The sequence below is a fragment of the Cylas formicarius genome, unplaced genomic scaffold (genome assembly GCF_029955315.1).
Source record: "Cylas formicarius isolate icCylForm1 unplaced genomic scaffold, icCylForm1.1 PGA_scaffold_4__25_contigs__length_36172078, whole genome shotgun sequence".
Taxonomy (NCBI): Eukaryota; Metazoa; Arthropoda; class Insecta; order Coleoptera; family Brentidae; genus Cylas; species Cylas formicarius.
The window spans coordinates 1913517-1922091 of NW_026844334.1; positions in this window are offsets into that span (position 1 = coordinate 1913517).

Sequence of the window (8575 nt, forward strand, 5' to 3'; positions counted from 1 at the left end):
AAGCCTATTCTAATGACATAATAAAATCGTTTATTTACGGAAAACCGCGTATACCGATTTACGGAAGGAAAAAAAGCCGACCCTCGGAGACAGTCCTTTTTTCACATTTTTTCATTACGTCACTGGTAGAATTTTCGGCAATTTGCCTTTCAAATGGTTAAAATATTCAAATGAGCCCCCCTCCCGCCCCTTCGACCCACGGTCGCTGCATAATGCGGCAGTTCGGTTTGGTGGATTTTATAATGACATTTCGCTTGTCGCTGTTGGGAGGGCGGGAGTTTGTTAAAACATCTGTCCAATTTCCGGAACCCGGAAACCGATTCTAGGCGATGTTTTAATTTTTCGCTTTTTTTTTACCAGATATAATAATTATTAATATAAAAAATTAGTTGTACATTATACATGGTTGGTAAAAAGTAATCATTTCCCTACCCGAGGCATTTTTTAAATAGTATATTATCACACATTCTAAGAGTAAATGAAATTCCCTTATACCTCGAAAAACCTGAAAATAATTAAGAATAATATTTTTTGAAAATTTACAAGGAATAGGAAATTTAGTAAAGAGAGATTCTACGTCGAAACTAACCAGAATGTCTTGTGCATTTAATGTAATGCTTTTTATTTGTTCAATGGAGTGAAAGGAATTAAGCACGAAACAGTTTTCCCTGTAAAGGGTTTTAAAGGAAACTAAATATTTTGCTAGAGAATATGCTGGGGAACCAGTGGTGCTGACAATATGTCGAAGGGATAATCCTAGTTTGAGGAAGTCCGTAGAGACGAGGAATTTTAGAGTCACGAGAGGTGACAGATTTTTTCTCGGAGTCCGATGGAGAGTGCGTTCCAGAGGTGACGTAGGATCTTTTTTAAGTTGACGATATGATCCGTATGTAAGAATTAAAAATTAGCGTTCAGGGTCTTTTAGATTGTGATAGATGTACTAATAATAAAAATAAATAAATAATAAACATGTTGTCGCGTTAATTTTGGATCCCATTGAATACAATTTGCAATAAATTGACGTTTATTCGTCAACGGTAACCGAATTAAACAACGACAATCGCACATCATGTGTAAAGAAAGTACCTAAATAGCGCCGTGCCGACGAAACACGTGACCGCACTGGCGGCCGCGTTCTGATTGGTCGGCACTGTCGCGAAACCGACGCACGCCGCTTTCTCGATCTGCGGACTCGCGGGTCGAGTAAATATCGTCGGCGCGGGCGCCACTGCACCGCACGGTCCGCGAGCCCAAGAGGGTTTCGTCGAGAGAAGTAGGCAGCTGCGTCGGCTTCCTTTGAAGTGCGCGCTCACATTGTTTCCGGCTGCCGAGGACCTCTATTATGTAAACAACGCGAGCGTTTGAAGTCGCCGATAGCCGAATCGCTCGTAAAACATCCAGCAAATGAGATACCCGAGCGGCCTTCTCGCTCTGGCAGAGACGTAGAGCCTTGGGGGGTGGGGGATCGTTGTCGTTTCTCTGGGCGCAGAGCTCTCGAGTAAATAATAATAATATTAATAATAATATTGCAAGGACCAACTGATAATCGACGCACTTACTATTGCAAATGCCAAAAAACTTAAGAAAAATATCTTCACACGCATACGTAGATTATCGGAAGGCCTTTGATAGCGTACCACATTCATCGCTATTAGAGGTAATGAGGATGTATAAAATAAGCCCTAACTTGCAAAACCTTCTTGAAAAAGTGATGAAAACCTGGGAACATAAACAATCCGGCAGGCGACATAAAAACAGCGGAATAAAGCTAAAGAACGACGTAGACTTACCCATCTTCTTTACACGGATGACCTCAAAGTATACGCTACCTCTGCTGAAGACCTGAAAAGAAACATACATAAAGTTAATAAAAGAATTTAGTTTAGATATTGGCATGACGTTTGAGCTGGATAAGTGCCGCATCAACGTCCTGGAAAACGGCAATCGAGGAGACACAAAGGAGTGGAATACCTAGGATACCAGCAAGCAAGAGGAATCGATCAAAAGGAATCAAAACGAACTATCACCAACAACTTAAAAGAGCGACTAAAGAAGATTATGAAGACTAAGCTAAGTGGTAAGAACATGATAAAAGCTGTTAACACCTGTGTTGACATATAGCTATGGAATCATCAGCTGGTCAGAAACTGGCTAGAACAACTTGACAGAGAGATCCGAAGAATGACAACAAAACACAGAAATCACCATCGTAGTAGCTCAATATAAAGGTTCACTCTGCCTCGGGAAGTTGGTGGAAGAGGATTCGTGAAAATATCGGACCATCATCAGAAGCAAATCACCAATCTTGGCATATACTTTCACAAAAAAGCAGAAGAGAACAGATTATACGCGGCTATAGTAAACATAGATAAAAATTTATCTACACTTAACAACCTAAGAGACAGAAACCTTAGAGAAAGAGCACCGACTAATTATATGGGAAACTGGCTAGGAAAAAAACTGCATGGTCTACACCCTGCGTTGCTCAGGCAAAATCATATCGACGAGAAAGCTTCGATGGCCTGGTTGAAGGAAGGACGACTGTTTCCCGAGACGGAAGGATTTGTATGTGCCATCCGAGATCAGGTTATAGCGACTCGAAACTATCCAAAGTATATAATGAAATTAAGAATAGAATCCGACAAATGCACTATGTATGCGGATGAAACGGAGTCAATCGATGGATGCAAAACAGTGGCGCTCAACGAGTACACGATAATGTAGGAAAAGTAGTATACCAAGAGCTACAAAAAAAATTTGACTCAGAGAGAAAACAAGAACCATACTACAAACTCAAACCTGAGTCGGTTGTAGATAACGATCAACACAAACTGTACTGGAACAGAGAAATCATCACGGTTGCGCACATACAAAACAATAAACTCGTACACAGAAAAGTCAAACAACGGTACCACCATCAACAAACTTACAACGAAAATATCAAGAAAAAGTTAACAAATACTTACCATTAGTCAACGAAATCAAAGAAATGCGGGATCAAGACAGCGTAACCATAATTCCAATCGTGAATCGTGAAACTACGGGAATAGTACGCAAAGTAATGAACATCTGAAAAAAACGAACTACCCTTCCGCAGACTAACTCAAAGTCCAACGGCTTTTTGTCCTTGTGCGAGAGCACGAGAAAAAAGTTAAAATCCAGGAAAGTCCTGCGGAAAACATAATAATAATACGTTTGTTTGCCAAAATACGGTTTAGGACAATACGTTATACGAGTTCTGTTCAAAAAGTGAGGTGACTGTTAACTCTTTGCCGACATACGAGCGTATGTCATTACAGCAGGTTGTCTGTCATCCCCTACTCTCATTTCTAATATTTCTAAATTGCTTTCTTGAACCTTCGCTGAGGACATGTTTACGCAAAAATAAAAGATAACATGATATTTATTGTATACCTGATGTATATATTTCAACCACTTCAGTAGTAGTGACGATGAATTTTATATCGACGCGCCTGAAAATGATAGATTGGTTATTATATTAGTGGTAGTGATATTATAGTTACTAAAAGACAGACAACCACCACCAAGTTCAAGAAGCAGTGAAGAAAACGAGAATAAATATATTATGTATCATGGATCATGTACAAAACCCATATATTTTTTGAAGCTCTTTTTCACCGATGAGCTAATAATAAAAATAGTGGAACAAGCTAGAAATAAAATAGCACAGAAGAGGTCGTCAAAACGTTCTACAGTCAAAGAATTTACCGGAGGGGTTTTAGTCAACTGTCTACTGTTGCATTGTCCATTACAATTACGCTATCAGGAGGAATGTTTGGAAATAGTGTCGAACCAGGTTTCATCCAAGTAAATAATTGGCCTTTGTTGTTCTCTGTAAATCCTGTTTTCCCGAATTCTAAAAGATTCCATTAAAACTTGCTTTTTGTAAATTTTTTTAATCTAAAACCAATGTCCATAAGGTAGTTTTGCCACATTTAACACCGGTTTGGTCTTTTTCAAGCCTACTAATTAAGATATCTAATGTAGGCACGCTTTGTTCGTCGTATAACTGGTAAATTTTAGGCCGTATTATATCTTGGTTACTTTCATCTACACTCGAGAAAATGTCAGCGTCGCAGTTGATGTTGGAATTTTCGTCAACGTGGCCGTTTCTTCTAAAGATGCTTGCTTGCTGGCACCACGTTCAATGAAAGTCAAATAAACATTGTTTATAACTGGCTTAGTCTCAATAGTGTTTTCTACATTTGGGCGGGAGCGTCTCTTGAGATACACTAGACTCGCACATATTTTGCATAATTTGCACACGATTCAACACACGCTGTATTACACACGAAATAAGAATGATTAGTAATAAACTTAAACTCAGTGGTATTCGAAACTAAAGAATATTAAACACAGGTAGGTATAAAATTATTTTCTATTACGGACCACAATTTTCCCTGAATTTAAATTCCGAAACTTTAGGTAATAATCTTGTTGCATTGTATGTTAATGACCAACCTTGGATAATCCCATTCAAAAGCAATTGGTCACTTTCTTATATCTATGAACAGACCATAACACTACAACATTATAGGATGTAATTTTGTTATATTGTGTATAAATTTATTTCATGACAAATTTATTATTTTTGTAAGACATTACTTTTTATTTAGTTATTATTAAGCGATTCTTTATAATTAAAAAAAATCCAATATAGAAAAATCCGAGTAGACAGATAAGTAGATAAAATAATGGTCTCGAGTACAGTGTACTCTCGAAAGGACATATATATATAGTAGTGCAAAGGATGTGCGAGATATTCAGATTAATTCCAGTTTTTCTGGTACTAAGTTCAGGATTTTCATCAATAGAATTTAAAACTGCTTCTTCAATTTCTAGAGACCAGGTCGATGGCCCCTTTTAAATAATTATTCGCCCTGCCTGCTAACCAAAACTAATGTCAAACAACCGCCTTAACAACAGAATTAATAATGCTTACAGGCACAGCCTACTACAATGATAAGAAATAATTATAAAGACTTCAACAATACACCTCAGAGTTTTAACAAACCAGATAGACAGTAACTTAAGTAAGACATAACAATGATAATAACTCTCTGCATGCTGTAATATTAACGATATTGTTATGCCAATGCACAGAAGGGATTTGATTTTTTTTAGGAGAAATTATATTTCTTTAGAAATGAAATCAATATACGTAGTCCTTCTTCTGGTCACTGGCGTACATCAATGTCTGACAAAATAGACCGGTAAAATTAAGTACGTCCGCCACTGGTGTAAGGCAAACTAACTGACCAACTAACCAACAACCATTTTTTTTATCATTACAAAAATTGTTACTAATAAGTAAGTTATTAAATATTTTAAATAATAAATAGTTATAATTATTATATATAACATCATGGATAGTTGACAGCAGGGCACGACGGCCAGAATCTTAGCCAAAATCTGGGTAAATTTAGTTAAATCTAGTCAAAAGTAATTCGACTTTATAGTTAAAAGCCACAAAAAATAATTATGTGGGCCCCTTTTTTTTTAAAAAATGTGGTACCCTAAATATTGCCTCTTCTTACAAAGAACACGTGTACCAAATTTCATTAAAATACCTAAAGAGGTATTACAGATATTAAAAAAATAAATTTAATTTTTGAAAATTTTACCACTCTCTATCTCAAAAGTTAAGCGGTGTTCATATATATGAAGTATTCTTTTTAAAATGGACCCCAAAATCGCCCTCAATTATTGACATTCGATTAAAAAACGTCCTCTATATATACACACACACACGAAGAAATCCCTCGCATACCGCGGTGTGACGCGTAATCTAGGGAAACGCAGCCACCTGCGACATTATTGACTCGATTCCCAATTGTTCGGGGGTTCCGAACCCCCGCCGGGGTCGGTTCCTTTTTACGGGGGCAATTCCCAAGTTGTCAAGTGACTTTTGAGTTATTTTGGTCGCCGACAAGTGGCTCAGGAGCTTCCCGCTGCGCAGTGGCGTGGGTGGCATGGACTACCGACGTTCGGAGACAGTAAATATATAGACGTCAGTTCTCTTGAACCGAGCGTGACGCGGTGGCGGTACGCGGGGGGTGATTTATTGTACTGCCACCTCCGAGGACGCCTTAATTTACCATACCTTACGAAATTTTAAAATTCGGTGGCGTTTAAGCGTCAATCACATCGAGCAATAGACCCTAATATACATGGTGTCAAATTTGCAATTTCATTATTCATTTTTTCAAAATAATTGCTGAAACCACTTTTCGTGAATAATTTTGAGGAAAGTTGCAGATGGCGCTACGTATGGTGCTTTCCGTGCGTTTGATAACTCTGTGCAGATTCTTTTTTGCACCAAATAAATATCGCCCAGAGTCATCATTTTCATTTCATTTTCATCAAGTAATATTTAAAATTTCATTTTTTATGCAATCAATTTCAAAATAACGCAGATAATGCATATATCTGAGCTAATATGGTGGAACAAATTTTTACAGGGTTTTCAATATTACAGCCAGGGAAAAATCTCAACGTCAATGAAAACAATTTTATGGAAATACAAATTTCATTTGAATTCACTGCGATGCATTTAGACAAGCGTTTATTAACTGGGAATTTAACTAAAGGACAATGATAATTTTTTATTTAGCTTAGAGATCAAAAATTATTATTTATTATTATTATTTATTATTATTATTGTTATTAAGTTAAGCCTTATTTAAGTTGGCAATTGAGAAGTCGTTGAAAAAGAGTGTATACCGCTCACAAAGTTGAAACAAATTTAATTGAGAATTTGGTTAAGCTTAATAAAAAAATTGAAAAATTTTAAATATTATTTCTACACTTTACAATATTCGCATTATATTAAAAGTGGATTATAATTGGGAATTTAAATGATAAAATATTGTGAATAATTTTTTAATAAGTTTACCTTGTTCGGGAATTTAAATAACTGGCAATTTAAATAAAAGATGGCGACAATTAATTATAACAAATAATAAATATATATTAATTTATATAACTGATAGTAGTCAAACCCTGAATGACCATATTATATCTAATAAAGAAAACCTGTCTCAAAAAGTACACTTGAAAAGCATGATGTTGCCGTGATTGGGAATAGATTTGTAGAAGATGCCGTACTACATACAATGTGTTCAGCAGTATAAAGAAAAGATATGAATAACATATGAAATAATTGAATTGATGAAAGAGATTTATTTTTGGTTAGTCAGAGACGTTGAAGAAATGAAATAAAGTATGAAAAAGACAAATACTTCAGAGAGGCAATTGATGAAAATGAGCAAAATTCAAGAGACCTTTGGAAGACGACATTACTCCCGAATAATAGTCTATTCAGGCTAAGGGACTGGTGAAAACTGATAAGGATACAGCCAGTGAATTTAATACATATTTTTTGCAGAGCATAGAGGATATTATATCATTTTCTAAGAGGAATGGAAGTCACCTTTGGTTGAACACTGTGCCAGTGTACGAGAAATTATTGGAACTCTTGCGCGACTGTGATGGTTAGCAAAAAATATGGGTATAAAGCACTTGGCCTTGGGTTGATTAAAATCTTACTCGTCTGCAGAGCGCAAGAAGTGAATCAGCTATGCCTGAATCTATCTTGGAAAAGTAAAAGGTAACACAGGGGACAGGATAAATGATATAGCTCAAGTTGGGAAAAATACAATTACATTATTTGCTGACAATGCAATGATATACAATATAATATACAATTAAAGTTTGATTCACATTGTGACTATATATTCAAAAACTTTTCACAATTGGTGGGTTTTATATCCAGAACCGGTAAAAATTTAAAAAAAATAATACAAAATGGTTACTTTACAATAGCTCGGCGTCACCAAGTTCGCAGTATTGTTATGTGGCTATTGTTTAATATACCTAAGTATAGGCAAACACGATTTCAGAGGTTGTGCTGCATATAATAACTGTACAGAAGAAAGTAATGTTTGATGCGTTTATATTGACATTTATTATAAAAAATAAACTCAATCCATCCTAGTCAAACTGCACATATGTTGAATACTACAGGTTTGCTAGAGTTTAATCCGCTGCCAAAAAATGTTAAGGAGTGCGATAATTGAAATGCTTTCAAAAGATTAATCAAAAACTACACATTGGCTAAAATTTTATTCTGAATTTTGTCATAGTTGTTTTGTCGTTGTATAGTTTTGGTTCTGTATGTACCGTGTTGTGTTATTTAAAATTTGTTGCTGGCTGGTAAAGTCTGTTCATAGATATAAGAAAGTGACTAACTTATACGAATCATGGAAATACCCAGGTAAGCTGTAAGAATGAAATATTTCGAAACAGATCCGTACTTTGCTTAGAATTTAATTATTTGAGGTTTTGTTAGGAAAGATATAAAATAATATTTATTTATTTATGTACTTATTTATGTTTAAATCTAAAATAAAATTACTTAATTACTTAAAATTATTCACATAATATATCAGTATCACTATCGCTATCATCGCCTGTTCTAATTATTATTGTAAACGTAAATCCTATTTTTTTCTAGATATTCCAGTCGCCATTTCCGAACTCCAAAAGATTCCAT